We start from the raw sequence: 23759 nt of genomic DNA, 5'->3' as shown, positions 1-23759 counted from the left end.
ACATGTACAATTCAGTGACATCGATTACATTCTTCCAGTTGTGCTACTATTCTCACTATCCTTTCCCAATTTATTCCATCGCCGTTATCTTCAACACACCGGCCCCTAGACTTCCCGTTGAACCTTTTGGGTTGCTGTTGTCAATTTGATCTCACATAGATAATTCTTTTTTTTTTTTTTTTTTTTTGTACCTTAGATGAAGTTTTACAGAACAAATAGTTTCTCATTAAACAGCACACGTATTGCCTTATGACAATGGTTAACAACCCCATGACATGTCAACACTGTCCCTTCTCAACATTGGGTTCCCTATCACCAGCTTTCTTGTCCTCTCCTGCCTTCTAATCCTTGTCCCTGGACTGCTGTGCCTCATTAGTCCCATTTGGTTTTATGGGGCTGTCCAATCCCTGCCTGAACGGTGAATCTCGGGAGTGGATTCACCTCTGTGCTAAAAGGGTGTCCAGGGGCTGTACTCTCGGGGTTTCTCCAGTCTTTCAGGCCAGTAAATCTGGTCTTTTGTTGTGAGTTAGAATTTTGTTCTACGTCCTTCTCTAGCTCTGTCCAGGTTCTTCTGTTGTGATCCCTGTCAGAGCAGTCAGTGGTGGTAGCCGGGCACCATCTAGCTATACTGGACTCAGTCAGGTAGAGGCCGTGGTAGCTATGGTCAATTAGTCCTTTGGACTAAATCTTTTCCTTTTATCCTGTTCTTTTCATTTTCCCTTGCTCCGGATACCAGAGGAGTATCTTAGATGGCTGCTCACAGGCTTTTAAGACCCCAGATGCTACTCACCAAGGTAGAATGTAGAACACTGTCTTTATCAACTGTGTTATGCCAATTGAGCTAGATGTTCCCTGAGATCATGGTCCCCACAGCCCTCTGTCCATCAATTCAGTCCCTCAGGGAGATTGGATGTGTGTATGGAGCTTCCATGAACTTTCCTTGTGCAATCTGTGTTGGCTTCTCCAGTATTGTGTACTGTCTTACCCTTCACCAAAGTTACCACTTATCTTTTGTCTATTTAGTATATCCCCCCCACCCCTCCCATCCTTTGTAACCAACAAAGACTGTTTCTTTTTATGTGTAAACTTTTACATGAGTTTTTACAGTAGAGGTCTTATAGAATATTTGTCCTTCTGCAATTAACTTATTTCACTCAGCATAATGTCCTTCAGTTTCATCCATGTTATGAGATGCTTCACAGATTCATCACTGTTCTTTATCTTTGCATAATACTCCATTGTGTGTATGTACCATAGTTTGTTTATCCATTCATCTGTTGATGGACATCTAGGTTGTTTCCATCTTTTTACTATTGTGAACAGTGCTGCATTGAATATGGGTGTGGATATGTCTATTCGAATGACAACTCTTATTTCTTTAGGATATATTCCTAGGAGTGGGATTGCTGGATTGTATGGTATTTCTATTTCTAGTGCTCTAAGGAAGCGCCATATCATTTTCCAAAATGGTTGTATCATTATGCATTCCCACCTGCAGTGCATAAGAGTTCCCATCTCCCTGCAGCCCCTCCAACATTTGTTATTTCCAGTGTTTTTAATTTGTGCCAGTAATGCAGGGGTGAGACGGTATCTCATAGTGGTTTTAATTTGCATTTCTCTACGGCTAATGATCGAGAGCATTTCCTCATGTGTCTGTTGGCCTCTTGAATGTCTTCTTTGGTGAAGTGTCTGTTCATTTTCTTGGCCCATTTTTTAATTGGATTATTTGTCTTTTTGTTGTAGAGGTATTGGATTCTCTTGTAGATTTTAGAGATTAGACTTTTGCCTGACTTATGTCCAAAAATTTTTTCCCAGTCTGTAGGTTCTCTTTTTATTCATTTGGTGAAGTCTTCGATGAGCATAAGTGTTTACTTTTTAGAAGATCCCAGTAGTCTAGCTTATCCTCTGGGGTTTGTATGTTGTTAGTTATGGTTTGTATCCTGTTAATGCCATGTATTAGGGCCTCTAGTGTTGATCTTATTTTTTCTTCTATGAACTGTATAGTTTTGGGCTTTATATTTCGATCTTTGATCCATTTCGAATTAGTTTTTGTATATGATGTGAGTATGGATCCTGTTTCATTTTTTTGCAGATGGACATCCAGTTTTGCCAGCACCATTTGTTAAAAAGATTGTCTTTTCCTCATTTGATGTACTTTGGACCTTTGTCGAAGATCAGGTGATTGTAGGTGGATGGATTTACATCTGAATTCTCAATTCTGTTCCATTGGTCAATGTTTCTGTTGTTACACCAATATCAAGCTCTTTTGACTACCATAGCTGTATAGTAGTTTCTGAGGTCAGGTAGTGTGAGTCCTCCTACTTTATTCTTCAATAGAGCTTTACTTATCTGGGGCTTCATCCCTTTCCATATAAAGTTGTTTAGTTTTTCCATCTCTTTATAGAATGTTTTGGTATTTGGATCAGGATTGAATCGTATTTGTAAATTGCTTTGGGTAGGATTGTCATTTTCACAACATTGAGTTTACCTCTCCATGAGCATGGTATGCTTTTCCATTTTTGGAGATCCCTTTGGTTTTCTTGCAGTAGTGTTTTGTAGTTTTCTTTGTATAGGTCTTTTACATCCATGGTTAGATTTATTCCTAAGTATTTTACTTGTTTAGGGGCTATTATAAATAGTATTGCTTTCCTAATTTCCTTTTCATCATTCTTTTTATTGGTGTATAGGAATCCAACAAATTTTTGTATGTTTATCTTGTATCCTGCTACTCTGCTGAATCTTTTTATTATTTCCAGTAGTTTATGTTCTTGAATATTTCTTAAAGAAGTTTGTTGAATTTTGTCAAAGACTTTTTCAGCATCTTTTAGGAAAACCATATGATTTTTTAGGATTTTTTAATTTGTTTTACATTATGCCTAGAGATTTTCTAATATTACAACTTTCTTGAATTACTTTTATAAACTCTACTTGATCAGAATGCATTATTTTCTTAATGTGCAGCTAGAATGTGTTCATGATATTTTATCAAGAATTAGAGTTTTTGTACCAATGTTCATGAGAGTTATTTAAATGACATTTCCATTTAGGGTGTGAACCTTATGAAATTCAGGTATCAATTTTGTATTTGATGTAAGAAAAACTTTGAAGATTTTGTTTATTTTCTATGCTCAAAAACAATTTATGTAGCATCAAAACTATCTACTTCCATGTTGTTGTAGTTGTTAGGTGCTGTCGTTGGTTCCGACTCATAGCAACCCTATGTACAAGAACAAAACACTGCCTGGTCCTGAGCCATCCTCAGAATTGTTATGCTTGAGCCCATTGTTGTAGCCTCTGTGTCAATGCATCTTGTTGAGGATCTTCCTCTTTTTTGCTAACCTTCTACTTTATCAAACATGGTGTCTTTCTCCCTGATAATATGTCCAAGGTATGTGAGAAGAAGTCTTACCATCCTTGCTTCTAAGGAGCATTCTGGTTGTACTTCTTCCAAGACAGATTTGTTCTTTCTTCTGGCAGTCTATGGTATATTAAATATTCTTTGTCAACACCATAATCCAAAGGCATAAATTCTTCTTCAGGCTTCCTTATTCATTGTCCAGCTTTCAAATGCATATGAGATGATTGCAAACACCATGGCTTGAATCAGGCTTACCTTATTCATCAAAGTAACATCTGCTTCCATGATTTGGTAGAATTCCACTTTCAAACAAACTGGACCTGCTTTCTTATTTTTAGTTTCTTCAATGAAAATTGTTTTGTTTAAGTTATCTCTATAGGAATCAGTTTTGGTAGGCCATATTTTCCTAACATTGTTCATTTCATGTAAGTTTTCAAACTGATTTTTATAGAAATGTGCGAAATAATCTCATGTTTTTGGTTTACTTAAATTTTTCTATATTGATAATTACCCTCTTACATTTCAAATATTTATGTCATGTTTTATTATCTTATTACTAAATTAAGTAATGATTTATTAATATTTTTCTAATTAAATTTGTGATTTATTATTTTAATATACTGTTTTTTCCATTCTCTACCTCATTACCCATTGCCGTTGAGTCGTTTCCTACTCATAGTGACCCTATAGGATAGAGTAGAACTACCCATAGGGTTTCAAAGGAGTAGCTGGTAGATTCAAATTGCCAATCTCTTGGTTAGCAACTGTAGCTCTTAACCACTGCACCACCACAGCTTCTTCTACCTCATTAGTTTCTATTATTTTGTTCTTTGTGTTTTCTTTTGGTTTATTTGTTTTTGTTCATTTTCCACTTCTTTTCATTGGAAATTTAATACATTTATGTATTTATTTTTATTAACATAAGTTTTTAAGGCTATGACTTTTTTTCTGATTACTGCTTTAAATCTCTCTCCTAATGTAGCTTGTTAGTTTTTTAATATTACTATATTTTAGAAATTCTGTTATTTCTGTTTGTGTTTAACTTTTCATTCAAGGATTGTTTATTAAGTATTTTTTAAAATTTTTTCTCATTTATTCCATGGTGGAAAAGCTTTTCAATTTTTTGTTTTATTTTATTGACTTTTAATCAGAGAATATTGTTTGCAATATTTCAATTTCATGGAATATATTGATGTCCTTCAAGATGTAATATATGTTTGATTTTTGTGACCATTTCCTGTGTACCTGATAAAAAGAAAGACTGTTCTCATTGTGTTAATCTATTCTGAAATTGTTTTGATCCCCAACATTCTATTAATTCCTGTTTCAGGCTCTAAAGATATTGAAAAAAAATTTAAAAAGTTCATTTACTGATGGAACTTATTTTTTTAGTAAGAAGTTGTAGAAAATGCAGTATAAGAGGAGAGAAGCTATAGAAAAATCAGTAGATTTTAGGGAGATGAAGTGGCATATGTAAGATACCCAGGGAAAGACTCTATGTTTACCTAGTATTTGAATAGTTAATACGGAATTAAAAAAAAAAAAAACTTGAAGAAGTGAGGGGATAAGTCATGGTAATATTTGGAAGGAGGGCATTCCAGATGTAGGTACAAGAATACGCAAAGTTCTTGAAATAGGAATATGCTATTTTGAGAAACAACAGCTTCCGTTGTAGTCACTGGACTGGATAAAAGGAAAAGTGGTTGGAGACGAGACTGGGGAGGTAGCAAAGGAACTGTATAAATTAGGACATATATTGTAACAAATAGAACAAAAATACAGATGCTCAAACATGATGGAAGTTTATTTTTCTTTCACCTGACAGTCCAGATATAGGTGAGTGTTTCAGGATGGCTAAACAAACAAACAAAAAAATTGCCAGACAGTGACCCCACATATATTTTACAGTAGAATTGCACTCCATAGGGTTTTCAATATCTGTAGACTTATGGAAGTAGATTACCAAGCCTTTCTTCTATGGCACTTTTAGGTGGATTTGAACCACCAATCTTTTGATTATTAGTTGAGCACAAACTGTTTGTGCCATCCAGAGACTTTTCAGGGTGGCTAGGCATCTCTTAATCACAAATTCATCTGAGACCCAGATTCCTTCTATCTTGTTGCTCTCATTTCAGATTAAATCAAGGTCAACAACACCAAGTCTACATTCCAATGTTTTAGCCTAAAGAGAAGGGAAAAAAAGAATAACTAGAGTGCAAGTAATGTCCTTTCTAAAGACCATGACCTGAAAATTTACACATCCTGTTTTCTCATATTGCATGGCTGAAACTTAATCACATAGCCACTCCTAGCTGCAAGGAAAGCTAGGAAATAAATCTCACAATGGGTTGTCCAAGTACCCAAAAGAATCAGCAGGGGTTTGATTGCTAAAAGGGAGCAATGGAAGGTGAATCTTGGGAGGAAAACTAACGGAGTCTGACTGAGGGCCTGATCTTTTGGGTTTTTGTAGGCCCTGGTAAGAACTTTGTCTTACACATTGAATTAAAGGGAAACCGTTAGAAGACTTGAGCCAAGGAATAATAGCCTCTGATTTTATATAAAAGGATTACTTCTTTACAGTGTTAAAATAGAACTAATCTATTTCTGAGAGTTTCTTTTATATACAATGTGCAATTTTATATAATTGGATCTGTTTCAAGAACAACTTTTCTGCCCATAAATCTATTATTAGTTATACAGTTTTCACTTTTAATTACTGAAGTTCTATACAGAGATGTGATATAATTTAATGGATAACAGAATGGATTCTAGAGCAGATTATCCATGTTTATATCCCAGGTAAGTTCATTTCTAGTCTGAGACTTCCCCATATGTCAGTTTATTCTACCTCAGAGGTTTTTGTGAAGACTAAGTAAGTTAATACATGCTAAGTGCTTACAACAGTTCCTGGCACATAGTAAGCCTTCAAAAACTGGTAGAAGTTAGTGTTTTATTCTAGCCTATTTTAATTTCATTAATTCATTTTTCTCTATAAATTAGATTACAATATTTTTTCGTATAACTTCTGGTTAAAACTTCATCATATTATTGTCAAATTGCAACATATTACATTTTAATTGGGTTTCATATGTTTGGAAAATGTTCACTTTTACAATATTCAGGCAAAGACAAACATTCAAACACAAGTTATAGTTCTCCATTTATTAAAAATCTCAATTTTTTGTAACATTTACTGGTTTTTAATCATATACTTTTCCTTGTTCGGTTTTTAGATAAGTGTATATTCATTCTTTAATAAGTATTTCTTTTGTATCTCCTCCTGAAAATTATTTGAAAAATTATAATTTTATATGCTTATGTGCACTGTACAGTCATGTGTCACTTAACATTCATAATACATTCTGTGAAATAGGATGTTATGTGATTTGTGCATTCTGGGACTACCATATTAGATACTTAGCAAAGGTAAATGGGATACTGTTGCTATCACTAGCACTGATTTTGCTGTGTTTGGGAGCCATGTTGCACTTCACAGTAATATTTTCAAAAGAAAATTAAACAGGGAGATAACTTTACAATACTCAAGAGACTTGTGATACATGAGATTGGATGCTGCTGCCTATGAGTAGAAAGATACACTGTTATACAGTAAACTTTTTATTTGAAAATACAGAAAGTTCACATTAAAATAACGATAGAAAGTACAGTACAGTACATATGTAAGCCAGTGACATAGGCATTTATTATGACTATCAAGATAGATGTATTATAGGTTATATATGTACTGTACCATTATAGGCCTGGCAGCTAAATCGCTTTGTATACAAAAGGCACTAGACACAAGTGTTGCCTGCAGGAAGCTGTTGCATTCACTACTTCTGGTTACATCTGTTATGTCCTTTTCTCTGATCAGGATATCTGAATTATATTATAACCTTCTGGGATCATGGACTTATATGTGGTTGGAAGTTGACCAAATGGTTGTTATGTGGCGCATGACTGTATATGTTTATACAGATTTTACAGGGGGTTCCATAGCTTTTATGTCTTAACAAAATATACAGTAAGCCACAAATCAATATTTTATTTCAAATATTTTATGCTACACTTTCCTGCACATAACACCACAGTGGACTGTGTTTTACAATATAAACAGCCTTGTGTTCTCTTTGATGCTATTGCCTTGAATTCAATTTGACCTGAAACCAAATACATCAGCCAAGCAACAAATTTAACAAAAACTTTGATATGATTTTTGACTGCCTGATAAAGTTTGCTATATCATACTGCAGAAATTCCACATTAATATATAATCTAGATGATGAATTTTTAAGACAAAACTACTTTCTCTTCTTATTCCCTATGCAAAGGTGAAACATAAGTCATAAACTAAAAAAAAAAAAAAGCAGCATTAGTTAACACAGACTTTTTTTTAGATTTAGCACTATTTCTAAAATTATGCTTATGTTGACTTTTAGAGTTTAGCTTTAGTCTAAGTTCCTTCCATTTAGCACTGCACATGGATTCCCTGGGAAACATATCCTTTTTTATCGCTGCACTCAATCTCAGTTGATTGATACTTACTGATTGTTTTCTAGGGACTAGAAGGCAGCCCCAAGAGATAAATGCACTCATGATTTAAACCCTTATACCACATCATTAAGACCATTACTACTTTCCTTGGTTGATTGAATGACTAGGCAAATGAAGCCATGATTGACCTCAGCACACTGAACACTTTCAATGATGTGTTATCCCTTTCAAGAATAATTTTTCTTTAAAATAAAGTGCTTGGCACAACACTTTCATGATTACAACATGTCATTCTAATTATACAAAGTACCCTTGCTGTCACAAACTTTCTCCCCATAATATAGCAACATTCATAGCACAAAATAAATGAACTCAACAGATGTAGTGCTTGCACACTTCTCATTCAACTCCTTCAACTTGTGCACAACATACATTGCAGAAAATAAAATGCTTATCTGGTAATTATCTCTTCAGATGGTTCAGCCAATCTATACAAACTCTATCTTTTCCTGTTTTCTGCAATTTTTGTGGTTGAATTTTAGCTGAATATTTATATCTCACTCAGTCCTTTTACACTTTAAGTAACCTTTTTTTTTTTCTATTTTTAAGGAGTCAGGAATCAAACCTAGTATAAGACAAGATTCCAAGGCCCCTCAAATTAATTCTTCCCGATTTTAAAATACAGCAATCCAGCTAGCTCTCCAAGAAGTGGGTGACCTGGGTAGAACATGACAATGATTTTCCCTTTCTGCTTACATGATGATGTGACTCTCCCAAGGCAATTCAGAAGCTATGGGGTCCTTGAAAGGGTCACAGGAGGAAGGGAATAGTTATGTGGGTCACTCATTCTTGCCTTTCTCTTACCAGCTTGAAGGGTACTTATCAAGTGTGATGAAGTACAATGCAAGGAATAAGTCAATATTTGACTTAGAGAGTTTTTGCATTGCATTGGTTTTTTATACAATCATGAAAATCAGAGTGTCAAATGGAGCCTGGATGCTCCTCAAAGTCCCATGGCACTGGGTCCTGAAATGGGCACTGCTCTGAAGGCTGATTTGCCTGTCTGCTCTGTCAAATCTGGAAGCACAAATCTTGGCATGAAATCTCAGTTGAGTCTAAACTTTTAAGGCCTCTCCATAAGTAGAGATACTTTTTCTTCCTTAGGAATTTCATAAATAACATATAAAAAGACATTATCATTAGATGCTGTGGAATTGTCTCTGCCTCATGCTGACTCCATGTGCAACAAAACAAAACGTTACCTGGTTCTGTGCCATCTTCACGATTGTTGATGTGCCCGAGTCCACTGTTGGACCACTGTGTATTTTGAGTGCCTTCTAACCTAGGGAGCTCATCTTCCAGTACTATGTTGGACAATATTTTGTTGTGATCCATAAAATTTGTATTGCCTAATTTTCTAAAGTAGATTGCCAGAACTTTCTTCGTAGTCTGTCTCAGTCTGGAAGCTCCACTGAAACCTGCCCATCATGGGTAACCCTGCTGGTATTTGAAATACTGGTGGCATAGCTTCCAGCATCAGAGCAACACAAGCCACCACATTATGACAAATTAACAGACAAGTAGTGGACAAAAGGGCATAGTTGAGAATAAATGAACTCCCATTACAAGAGTTATAAGTGGGAGTTCAACCATTGAACAGTTAACTGCCTTGGATGGGCAGAGGTTTAAATTTTGCCCGCTGTTGACTAAAATGTTTTGCACGTTCAGGTTTAAAAAGAAGACTAAAAAATAGAACAACTAAATAAAATGTGTGATCCTTGACTAGAGCCCTCTGTGCATTAAGTACTTTTCTATACTCTTAATATATAAAAATCACTTTGCAAAATCTCAGCAATATGCATTCCAACTCATCCAGTTATGATTACAATGTTATTCTGCTGATTGCTTTCAAATTTACTTCACCAAGTCATTGGAAAAAGCTTGACATGAATACTTGCAGAAAATCCCCGTCCAACATCCACACTGATTTTTTATGGTGTTATTCTATAGGCCATTGGCACCACTGTCCCTTTACTAGGCCTGAGAAAGTCTGAGAAGAAAGTTTGAAACTGAGAAAATCATGGATTTCCATGATATTTTAATTTCAGGTCAGTTGTTGCATCAGTATCTGTATTATCGTTTCCTTAACTCAGTTGAAATACCTTTTAAATGAAACTGTTAATAAATCTTCCTTTCTAATGATAAACAAGTTTTACCATTGTTCTTTTCATATCTTAATCTGCTCATGTTAATGACAGCACATTATGTAAAGACTGTCTTCAAATCAGTATTGTTCATCAGACAACATGTTAAATTCTGCTCCACTATAGAGACTGTCAGAAAGGACATGATTTCTATAATAATGTAATAGCAAATTTGAGTCCTTCTGTTATTTGAAAAAGACACTTTTTAGTGCACTTAAAAAAATGTCTAATTGAGGAAATATTATTTGAAACATTTAACTCTATATGCATTAGTATCATGTTAATGCATATTGATTCCAAGCTATAAATTTCCAATTAATTTCAATCAGAGTGAGTTTCCTGTTTCACGGCATGCATTTCATATAAAACTGGGTACTATTTTTATGTTCTTCTTGTAGTATCAGTAATGAAACAATGTCAATCATGCTTCTTTAAAGAAAGTGCCTTTAAAATATTAGTAAAAAAAAAATCACTTAAATAAAGAATTCCTTCTTTTTAAAAATCATTAATTTTACTAGAGCAACTCTTGTTTCAAATGTAAATGTGCTTGTGGCAAAAGAAAATTACATGAAACAAAGTACAAATTATTCTGTGAAAGCATATTTCACACTAAATATTAAGCTTACTCCTTATCATCTTATATAATATTATCATGGAAGTTTTGAACCATGCCATAGGTAATGAAATAAAGAGTAGCAAAATGATTGGAATGGAGGAAAGATCATTTATATGAAGATCATATACTGAGCAATTTAGAAAAATTATAGTCGTAGAATCTCTTACACTCTTCAAGCTTTCACAGTGAGATTAAACAACAAAACAAAATAAAACAAGAAAGTAGACTTTAATTATGTGGGTGGTGTCATTATGAATACTTTTAAAATCTATGTGTACTCTCCAAATGGAATATATCTTTTCCACAAGTGGTCCTGGAACATTTATAAAAGTGTTCACATTCTGGGTCACAAATCAAATGTTAATAAATTTGAGAGATCATAAAATTCAGATAATATTCTTCACAAATAATGATAGTAAAAATAATATAGGTAATACCTACTAACGATACCACCATTTACTGAGCACTAAATACACATCAAGCCTTGTGTAAAATAAAATAAGTGTTCTGGTTATTTTAAAAAGGTGGAGAGAGTTAATTAACTATCCAATCATCGTAATCTGTAGGCAGATCAGTCATCCAAAGTCCATGTTTATCACTGTAATAAAAATACATTAAAAATGTTTGAACAAAGTGGAAATTAACAAAACATGCATTTAAATAATTTTGAAAAGATTTAAATTCCAGCTACAGGATATTTCATCTATGAAAGAAATAAGAATATTACTCATTAGTATTCATCATTTATGAACAAGCATATAATTTCAGGACAAAAAAAAGAAAAAACACACATTTGAACAAAATAATTTCATTATTTAAAAATAAAAATGTGAAATAAAATTGATCCAAAAGTTAAATTTAGTAAAAATAATCATAGTTAAAACTTAACGAAAAAAGAATTAAGAACACTTTAATTTAAAATAGACATTTTCTTGGAGAAGTATCTAATTAAAAATATATCTATAAAACAAAAAAAGTTTATTAGCATTGTTTTGTTTTATATTATTTTTGTTGATGAGCATGGGATGTGATACTACATGCTAATCCTTTTGAAACTATCAATGAAATTGAATTGTCCTTTAAAAATATCAAAATTGCCTGAAGACTATTTTTTCCTGAATCCAAATTGACCAATATAACCATGAGAGAAATTACAATTGCCCCCAAATTATTTCTGTAAAACTCTGGGTCTAAATGAATTGTAACAGTCGCTGCAACAATGGGCTCAAGCATAACAAGTAATTGTGAGGATGGCGCAGGACTAGGCAGTGTTTTGTTCTGTTGTACATAGGGTCGCTATGAGTTGGGATCGACTCGACGGCACCTAACAACAACAAATGGTTTTATTTATACATTCTTTCTAACATAAGTATAACTGATTTTCTAAGAAACATTAGTTTATTGAATATAGAAGAAGTCATTTGACAAATCCTGCAAAACTCTGATACTAAAATAAAGCAAGTATAAGGCAAGATGTAGTATAGATTCATTTCACATGTGAACATAAATGCATATTTTCATTTTCAATTAGACGTTTTTTTTCCAGAAGTAGATTAACAAAACATCATTGCCAAGGCAGATGTTCTCCATTAATTTATCAAACCCGTAGACTAATAGAGAAAAGATAAACGTGAACATCTTGATGGATATAAAAATGCTTCTTGATAAAATTCAATATTCGCTTATGATTTGAAATGGACATCTTAATAAATGAAGAGAGAATTACTGATCTATAAATGCAGTGCCTTGCCAATCAAAACACCAGGCTCCTTTATCATGAACTTGAGAAACTGATTCTAAAATTCACATCTAAGAGAAAATGCTTAAGAAGAGTCATACTCTGCCCTTTTGTCTAAATTATTGTCTAAACTCGTGTGTTATCATTTTCTCTTTTTAATAAGAAACTATTTAAGGATATAAAATCATTGATCTAGCAACCTTCCATGAGTCTTGAACTATAAACGTCCCACATTATTGATTTTTGAAAGAGCCCTTATGTGTATTATTCATAATTTAACTTCAAATTTACCATGTTTTTCTTCAAATTCCAAGCTTGGATCAATTTAACGATCTACTCTGTAGCTGGGCATTTTTATAAATTAATGGTCTTCAATCTCATTTGGACAATCAGCATGCCTGACAAAATTTGTGTGTGTCCCCAGACTGTTTTCTATTCTTCTCCCACTGACATTGCCAATTTTATTTCCACTCCATGTCTACTCCATATTTCATCACTTTAATGTTTAAAGGGATGTGGCGACTCCGTGATAGATTGTTGGTCACAGGTTTGGAACACTTAAGCCTGCCTAGTGTTTTTTTTTTTTAATGATAACATGCCTGAAGTGTTGTCTTTTAACTACTCTGAGTTTCCTTTACCTCACCTAAAAATTGGATTTTAAATAGCTGACACATGCCTTGCACACTAAGCAAAGTGCCAGTGAAGACTGCTTGTTTGCTGTTCCAGTTGACCAGTGGTTCAGGTTACTTTCTACCTTTACGTATTTCGATCTCATGGTCCATAAATCTGTTCAGATACAAGCAGTTAAAAATCATCCTTAATAAAAAACAGAAGTTTAACAAGACCACAGGAAAGTACCCAGTCTCTGCAAACTGACCAAAAATTTCCCATAATCCTTCATTAATTCCTACTTTCCTGACTTTCTGGTACGTTAATTACTGTGTCAGATAACCTAATTGTTTTGGCTAATTTTCTCTTATACTTATTTCCTTCTGTGCCATGAATATGAAATGCTCATATTTTAATAGTAGTAAGACTCTGGTCAAATACAAACGATGGATAAGGATTAAAAAGTTACTTTCAAACAAATACATGTTTGTATAAAGTTTTATGCATTTAGTTAAGCTACTCAAAATCTCTGTTATGTAATGTACACAGTGGTGGAGTTACAGAAAGAGGTAGAGAGAAGGAGGACATGTATGAAGAAGTAATTATCAATGTTGTTTCACTCATTTTAAACAAGAATGTTTCAGTATGGAATTGTATTTAGACAAAATGAAATTTTTCAAAAACAAGTGGGAAACCTAAACCGATTTCTCTCCTTTTACCACATCTTATCATTTTAACCCTCCATTGACCAGAACAAAACCTGAATCTAATTGGTGTCAATAAAAGTTTAATGGATGTATCAATGAATAAATAAATAAGTTATATAGACTGAAAACAGTCTCTGAGAATGTGACTTTTATTTATTTATTTGGTACTTAATTAATATCGATTAAAACTGTGGTGCCCAATGTGGTAGCACCCAACAACATGTGACTATTTAAATGTAAATTAATTAAAATTAGATAAAATTAAGATTTATTTTCTCAGTCACACTAGCTACATTTCAAGTGCTCAATAGCCATATGTCGCTAGTGTCTACCATACTGGTCAGTGCAGATAAGAGGATATTTTTTTCATTCCAGAAATTTCTATTGGACAATGCTGGCTTAAAACATTGTACATAAAAGACATTTAGGATATATGCAGCCAAAAGTGAGAGAAGTTGGAGACTCTGCTACATGTTTTGCTAATTTTTAAGTAAAAATTGTAAATTTAAGTTGTGATTTTTTTTCTCAGGATCTTTTCTTAGGAACCCTAGGTGTCTGATCAATCAAGGCTCTGACAGAATACATACAGGCATCTTTCCTAATGAAACTTCCAGGGCATGTGACAAGCTACAGACACCTGTTCAGCTATCACTGAGGCTAGGATTGTAATGATAGTTGAAGAGAATTCTAAAAATAAGTCCACATTTTGAAAATTGGAGGAAAATGTTCTTAAAGAGTTAAGTATACACCATATAAGAATTAAAGTGTCATCTTCTATGGCACGATTTGCCTTTCTACTAGAACTCTATCATGGGTCCCTGGGCAGAGCAAAGAGTTAAGCACTCAACTACTAGCTGAAAGTTTGGCAGTTCGAACCCATCCAGAGGAGCCTCAAAAGACAGGCCTTGCAATCTGCTTCTGAGTGGTCGCAATCTTGAAAACCCTGTAGAGCAATTCAGCTCTGCACGTGTGGGGTAGTCATGAGTTGGAATAACTCGAGGGCAACTGGCAATAACAAAAAAAAATCATAATGTTCAATGCTTTTTCTACCAATAATTAAACATTACATTATTTATATTTCTCATGTTAACTTAGCACTTAACACGTGACTTCAATTTCAACATAGCTCCCCTTGCAAAATATGTGCATCACACTTTTAAGTACATTCAATTTTTAACTTAGAGAGATATGGTATGTTTTATTATTAGAGTCTACTTTTGTAAATATCTGCTGGCTGTCTAGTGCTGCATTGGAAATTTAAAACAATAAATCCTACTATAATGGGCATTAAATATGTCACATGTGTAACATATATACCACAAATATAGATATATATTACATTTCAAGAAATCATGCTTTTATCCCATAAAATTGAGTAAAGAGTAAGTAGATAGCTCTTAAAAACATTTTCAGTTTAAAGTACTGTAAAACTACCAAAGTGGCCATAGGAACTATGAGTCAGCCACAAGATGTTTATAAATAGATGCACAGCATTTTGATTTAATGAGAATCTTGTCAGGTCTGTTATTGGCAAAAACTTTCAAAAAGTTAGAAAGTAAAGGATATAAACAACCACTATGAATACTGTTATATTTTATGATTTCCCTGTCAAATATAAATAAATAACATTATATGTTGTTGTTGTTGTTTTTACATGCCTACCAGTTGGTTCCGACTTACAGTGACCCTACATACAATAGAACAAAACACTTCCTGGTCCTGCACCATCCTCACAATTGTTATTATGCTTGAGCCCATTGTTGCAGCCAGTGTGTCTGTCCATCTCAAACACAGTCTTCCTCTTTTCGTTGACCCTGTACTTTACCAAGCATGATGCCCTTCTCCAGGGACTGGTACCTTCTGATAACATGTCCAAAGTACATGAGATGAAGTCGCACCACCCTCGCTTCTAAGGAGCATTCTGGCTGTACTCTTCCAAGACAGACCTGCTTGTTATTCTGGCAGTCCATGGTATATTCAGTATTCTTCTCCAACATCATAATTCAAAGGCATCAATTCTTCTTCAGTCTTCCTTATTCATTGTCCAGCTTTCACATACACATGAAGCAAATGAAAACATCATGGCTTGGATCAGGTGTGCCTTAGTACTCAAAGTGACACCTTTGCTTTTTAAAACTTGAAAGAGTTGTCTTGAAGCAGATTTGCCTAGAGCAATATGTCCTTTAATTTCTTGACTGCTGCTTCCATGGGCATTGATTGTGGATCCAAGGAAAATGAAATCCTTGACAACTTCAATCTTTTCTGTTTATCATGATGTTGCTTATTGGTCCAGTTGTGAGGATTTTTGTTTTCTTGATGTTGAAGTGTAATTTATACTGAAGGCTGTAGTCTTTGATCTTCATCAGTAAGTGCTTCAAGTCCTCTTCACTTTCTGCAAGGAAGTTTGTGTCATCTGCATATCACAGGCTGTTAATGACTCCTCTTCCAAACCTGATGCCGTGTTCTTCATATAGTTCAGCTTTTCAGACTATTCGTTTATCATACAGATTGAATAAGTATTATGAAAGGATACAAAGCTGACACACACTTTTCCTCACTTAAACCACTCAGCATCCTCTTGTTCTGTTTGAACAACTACCTCTTGGTCTATGTACAGGTTCCTTATAAACACAATTAACTATTCTGAAATTACCATTATTTGCAGTGTTATCCATAATCTGTTATGATCTACACAGTCTAATGTCTTTGCATAGTCAATAAAACACAGATAAACATCTTTCTGGTATTCTCTGCTTTCAGCCAAGATTCATCTAACATTAGCAATGATATCCCTCCTTCCATGTCCTCTTCTGAATCTGGCTTGAATTTCTTGCAGTTCCCTGTTGATGTACTGCTGCAACTGCTTTTGAATGATCTTCAGCAAAACTTTACTTGGATATGATATTTATGATATTGTTTAATAATTTCCACATTCTGTTGGTCACTTTTCTTTGGAATGGGCACAGATATGGATCTCTTCCAGTTGGCTAGCCAGGAACTGTCTTCCAAATTTCTTGGCATAGACAAGTGAGCTCTTCCAAAAGTTGCATCCTTTTTTTGAAACATCTCAGTTGATATTCCAGCAATTCCTAGGGTCTTGTTTTTCATCAATTTCTTCAGTGCAGCTTGGACTTCTTCCTTCAGTGACATACGTTCTTGATCATATGCTACCTCCTGAAATGCTTGAAAGTCTACCAATTCTTTTTGGTACAGAGACTGTGTATTCCTTCAATTATAATATTATATATATGTGTATGTGTGTATGTGTATGTGTAGCTTCCTCAATTTCACATTATAACTTGAGCTTCACAATTAACCCTGAATCAAAAGTATTAAAATATTTGAGAGATACTCCTGTCGCAGTCAAGACCATTCCAACTCATAGCGAGCCTATAGGACAGAATAAAACTACCCTATAGGTTTCCAAGACCATAATCTTTATAGAAGTAGATTGTCACATCTTTCTCTTGTGGAGCAGCTGCTGTTTTTGAACTGTCAACATTTCAGTTAGCAGCCAATTGCTTAACCACTGTGCAAACAAGGCCCCTTATTTTAAAAAAAATACTGTAATTCTTTAGGAGTTCTGGTGGCACAATGGTTAAGCCATTAGCTGCTAACTGAAAGTTTAGCCATTTGGATCCACCAGCCACTCCTTGGAAACTCTATCGGGCAGCTCTACTCTGTCCTATAGGGTTGCTATGAGTCAGAATCCACTCAACAGTGTCAGGTTTTTAGGTAATATTTTAATATTTATTATAAGACCCCATGTCCAGGGACCCAAGCAAGTTTCTATTGTTAGTTTTCATTGAGTTGACTCCAATCCATGGTGACCTTATGTACAACAGACAAAATGTTGCCCAATTGTAGTAAGTTTCTACGAGGCCTTTATTCTGAGTAAAATGCATCTTTATCTTCTGTAGATACGACAGGAAGAAGTCCTATTTTGAAGTACAAGGAACTCCTATGAATCTAAAATCCAATCCACATAAACGGCATGATTAAACATGTACTTACAATGGGACTCAGGGTTGAGAAAAGACTAGGGCTATAAAAGACTTTATAGGTGATAAGAGATGCCTGCATTGCCTTTTACACTAATTACTTTTAATTCCCTTCCTTGTCTACTCCTGAACATTTTGAACTACTGTTCAACAATTTCAACTACAAGCAAACTGTTGTTTCCTAAGTCTTTTCTAGATTGTACTAGGTCTAGATTGATTAATTCTTGAGATCTATTTTTACTTCAGAGTCTAATCATTGATCTGGTTCTTTCCCTTGGGGCCAAACAGAGCTTTTTCTTTATGACAGCCCTTAAAATAACCTGATTTTGTAAATTTCTGTCCCTATTCTTCTCTTCTCCAGGTTAAATACACTCAGATTATTCACTATCCCTGCTGTTAGCTTTTACATGTATTCATTTAATGTATTCTTTTAGAGGAGAATATCCAAAACAAAAAGCAAAACTTCAGGAATAGAGAATTGTAATAATCTAGGTGGTTCTAAATTTGAAGTGTTTGTTTACACTTGTGCCAATGGCAGTCATATCATTCAAGCTATCATTGACAGTCATATCATTCTTTTGATTCATACTTGTCTTACTAACAATTGTCCCTTCCACAATATCTTCTCCACAAATTTTGTTGTTAAATCATGTGACCCTTCCCATTCTGTTCTTGTTCACTTAGTTTTGATGTTCATCTATAGTACCATTGACATTGCTCTTGCTTGATCTGCTATATTGTTCTAGCTCCTTGAGATTTCATGCATTTCTCATCATCAAACCAAATTTAGACTCTTCAACACATCTTGAAATAACAACATATCTTGTAAGTCTTCATCTAGTTCACTGAAAAAAAAAATACTTAAGAAGGCAAGGTGGAAGACAGCGTTCTCTTATAAAGCTAATAAGTGATTTTCAGTTAATGCCTTTCAATTAGTTACTAACTCCCCAAACTGAACCAACAGCAAGTCCATATTTTTTCATCATTTCCACAAAAACATATTACTTAATTCAATACTGTATTTCAGATATGCTGTTACATATTTCCATTCTTCAGCAGGCCAGTAACATTGTCATATAAGGAAACAAGAATAGTGGGACATAAGTTATTGTTACAGAACTAATTTTAGAATAAACGTAACACTCTTTTAATAGTGCATTGTAGATTGTTTTTCCAGGATCGATGCCATATTTATGGGCTTGTATATTTTACAATATTCCTTTCACTTCTGGTAATTGAAACGTCATTGCCAGTTTTTTAACTTCCAGCTCCCTTTCTCATTCTATCTTCATCTCTGACAATTACTGAGAGCACATTAATGATGTTATTAGAATGTTTTATTTTCTTTTTAATTTATATGGACTAGAGTATTTGAATACATTTATATGTTACCTCTTAGATTGTTTTGAACAACTTGGCCTTCAATTCCCAATTATTAATGTTGGTACACTCTTTACAAGAACTTGATCTCTTGCAAACAATGAACTCATGGCTGAGAAGATGAAAGCAAAATAAGAGAGGGTGATTCTACTCTTTTTAATACTACATAGCTCCAAGTGGTATCTTTATCATCAAAATAGTTAAATTATGTTCACTCACTATATATGGCTGAAAATCTGCAATTATTATATATATAGTAATTCAATTTTAACTAGAATATTTAATCAACCAGAATATTTTATTTTTCTACTCTTGAATAAGTGGTCATTTCTGTAATAGATCGTGGTTTATTACAAAAACTCACATGACTTTTAAAACTCAATTGTACATATTGATTACTCGAGAGTACTTATTCCTACTATTGGAGATCATGAATTATTAATTTATGTTCCCTAAAGTGCTGAATGGCAATGAGGTCAAAAGAGAGCAGTAATGGATCATATTAAATTAAAAAATATATATATCCACTTAGTCTGAGGAAAGCACTGCTGAGCCCTCCATCCACAGAGGCAGAAGTGTAGTACCAGACACCTCTTTCACTATTTTGCAGCGTTACATCGTACAGTGAAAAATCCATATTTTACTTTTCCCATGGAGACCAGGTTGTCAAGCTACTCTTCTTTCTTACTAACTATATGCTGAATGCAGTTTTTTAAATTCTAATTTTGAAGAATTTTTGTCATACAGAAATAGGTATAAATGCTAAAACGTTTTAAATGTCAAAAGCAAACTAATGCTCCTACATAGCAGGAGTGGAAAAGCTATGTTCTCAAGACTGTGGCTTTATGGCTTGTTCCAAAGTAAATTAATTATCATTCAATTTTAAGGGTAAAATAACTTGGATCTGAAAACATTAACTACTTCGTAGGATGAATATATGAGGAATTCAGTGTTAAGTATGAGCGAAAATATGCTTAAAGATTGAGAAAATTCATTTTCATATGTCTTATATATAATGAAGCTTGAGACAAAAGAGTGAGTCATATTTTACATTTTATACAAAAGTTATTTTTGGAAAAATAATGTATATTCTTTAGTTTAAAAGAATAATGTACCCTATAGAACATTTAGAATATGCAAAATATTGTAAAAAAACATTTAGAATATGCAAAACATTGTAAAAATATCCTTAGAAACTATTGTATTTCTCATTTTCCTTCATTTCATTATTTTATAAAAAGAACCACCAGAGGAGAGGAGAAGGATGGTTTGGGGATGAGGGGAGATTAAATTACAAAAGAGTAGCATAAGGGAGTTTATTTAAAGGAGGATGGAACCAGTCTGTGTTTTGACATGCGCTGATTCCATGACTGCATTTGTCAAAATTTATAAGCTGTTGGACCAAAAAGGAACTACTTTTGCTATTTGTTAATTAAAATGAATTAAAATAACCATTTTATAGAAGGTTATATAGGGACTAAAGTTTATACTATTTAAAAAACCCTTCCACTTTCAACGCCCTGAAAAACAATGGGGTCATTACAAAAAGATACAGCTCACCAAACACACATATCAGCACTGTAAGGTTTTCAGATTTTTCCCAGATTTACTTACACATCTTGACATCAAGAACTTCACTTGCGTTCTCCCAGGTATTCCAGGTCAATTATCATATAGCCCCCAAAATAAATGAATTCTTTGACTTGATAAGAGGGAGACTAAAGGTGAATCTTCATAGATGAAACCTAACCCTAATCAGTTGCTGTCAAGTGGATTCGTCAAGTGGATTCCAACTGATGGCAACCCCATGTGTGCAAAGTAGAACTGCTCCATAGGGTTCTCATGGCTGTGTCATTTTGGAAGCAGATCACTAGGTCTTTCTTTTGAGGTGGCTCTGGGTGGGCTTGAACAGTCAACCTTTCAGTTAGTAGCCAAATGTTTAATGTTTGCGTCACCCAGGGACTCTGAAAGACGAAAAAAACAAAACAATGCCGTCAGGTCGATTTCCACTCATAGTGACTCTATAGGACAGAGAAGAACTGCTCCATAGGGTTTCCAAGGAGCGGCTGGTGGATTTGAACTGTCGACATTTTCATTAGCAGCCATGGCACCCTGTAGCTCTCAACCACTGAACATAATGGCCCCTTAAAGATGAAAGGAGAGAGAAAAGTCATCCAATGGTGATTTTGCCTTTTCAACAATGTCAAACAATGGAATCAGTATGTAGCCTTTGAGTCTAGATTTCTTTCACTTAGCTTAATGTATTTTAGATGCATTTATGTTTTGCATATTTGTGTGAGTCTATTTTTAGACTCTATTTTGTTTCATTGAGCTATGTATCTGTCTTCTAACCAATATCACACTGTCTTGATTGCTAAAACTTTATACTAATTCTTGAAGCCAGGGAATATGATTCCTTCAACTCATGTACATTTTAGAATTAGTATTTAGACAAATAAGCATTGAATAATGTCATGGATTGAATTATGTCCCCCCCCCAAAAAATATCTGTCAACTTGGTTAGGCCATGATTCCCAGTGGTTGTCTTCCATTTTGTGATTGTAATTTTATGTTAAAGAGGATTAGTAGGGTGTGATTATAACACCCTTACTAAGGTCACATCCCTGATCCATTGTAAAGGGAGTTTCCCTAGGGTGTGGCCTGCACCACGTTTTATCTTACAAGAAATAAAAGGAAAGGGAATCGAGCAGAATGAGGGGAACTCATACCACTAAGAAAGCAGTGCTGGGAGCAAAGCGTGTCCTTTGGACCTCGGGTCCCTGCATGGAGAAGCTCCTAGTCCAGGGGGGAAGACTGATCAGAAGGCCAACAGAGAGAGAAAACCTTCCCCTGGAGCTGATACCCTGAATTTGGACTTTTAGCTTACTTTACTATGAGGAAATAAACTTCTCTTTGTTAAAGCCATCCACTTGTGCTATTTCTGTTATAGCAGCACTAGATGACTAGGACAGATATCTACTAAAAATTAAAACCTCATGCTGTGATAGGCATCTCTTTCTACCTCTCTGTCTTCTTCACTATCAGTCTCTCTTCTTCATATGTATCTCTTTATATCTTGAATAACAGGACCACTTTTATTTAAAATCTCTCTTCTGTGCTTTACCTATGAGGCATCAATGTGTAGGATGCCACTGGCTCTTTCTAAACCTGAAGTCTAGTGGACCACGTTACCTTTGTCCTTCTTTTCTATGTGTAGTCTATGAAAATATTAATCTTGTTATTGATCTCATCTGTATCTTTTTGGCTGCTTTTTTCCCCTATTTTTTATATGTGTTTGGTCAAAGGAAGGTAAATGCCTCAACTCTGGAGTCATCTTGACCAAATTATGCATACATTTGTCCTTGATGGATACTGTGATTGATAGAAGCATTTATTTTCTTTATAAATAATGCTGAAATTAAGATCACTCACATAGAAAATTTTTTCCACATCTCAAATTTCCCTATAATCTAATTTTAAAAAGTTACAACTATTTTTTAAGCTTGTTTAATTCTCTTGGCATTAGTTTATTAATTATCATTGTTTGAGTAAGCCCATTTCAGCACACCCTATTAAAAAATAGGTACAAAAAACTTTAGATCATGTTAATTTGGTGGAGACAAATATAAAATGCATTTTGTGGTTATTAAGATTAATATTTATTTGATTACTAGTAAAATCAGACTTTAAAATGTTAACCAATAGGCATGTCTGTGTGTGTGTGTGTGTGTGTGTGTGTGTGTATGCTTTAGGTGAAAGTTTACATAACAAATTAGTTTCTCATTCAAAAATTCATACACAAATTGTTTTGTGACATTGGTTGCAACAATCCCCATAATGTGTCAGCACTCTCCCCCTTACCATCCTGAGTTCCCTGTGTCCAATAGTCCAGTTTTCCTGTCCCTTCCTGCCTCCTCACCTTTGCTTTTGGGCAGGTGTTGCCCATTTGGTCCCATACACTTGACTGAACTAAGGGACTATACAAATAAGGTATTGCAGCTCACCAATGGGATTGGTTACTTGTCCGAAGTATGAATCTAGGAAAATTGGAAGTCGTCAAAAATGAAATGAAATACAATAAAAAATCAATGTCCTAGGCATTAGAGAGATGAAATGGACTGGCATTGGCCATTTTGAAACGGACAATCATGGTATACTATGCCAGGAATGACAAATTGAAGAGGAATGGCATTTCATTCATTGTCAAAAAGAACATTTCAAGATCTATCCTGAAGTACAGTGCTGTCAGTGATAGGATAATATCCAAACATCTACAAGGAAGACCAGTTAATACAACTATTATTCAAATTTATGCATGAATCACTAATGCCAAAGGTGACAAAATTGAAGATTTTTACCCAACTTCTGCATCTGAAATTGATCAAACATGCAATCAAGATGCACTGATAATTACTGGTGATTGGAAAGTGGAAGTTGGAAACAAAGGAACAGTAGTTGGAAAATATGGCCCTGGTGATAACGCTGGAGATTGTATGATAGATTTTTGCAAGACCAATGACTTCTTCACTGCAAATATCTTTTTTCAACAACATAATTAAACGGTAACTAAACACGTGGACAGTGCCAGATGAAATACGCAGGAATCAAATTGACTACGTCTGTGGAAAGAGACGATGGAAAAGCTCAGCATC

Source organism: Trichechus manatus, unplaced genomic scaffold (assembly GCF_000243295.1).
Source record: "Trichechus manatus latirostris isolate Lorelei unplaced genomic scaffold, TriManLat1.0 scaffold00114, whole genome shotgun sequence".
Classification (NCBI taxonomy): domain Eukaryota; kingdom Metazoa; phylum Chordata; class Mammalia; order Sirenia; family Trichechidae; genus Trichechus; species Trichechus manatus.
Note: the sequence above shows the minus strand (reverse complement) of the source record.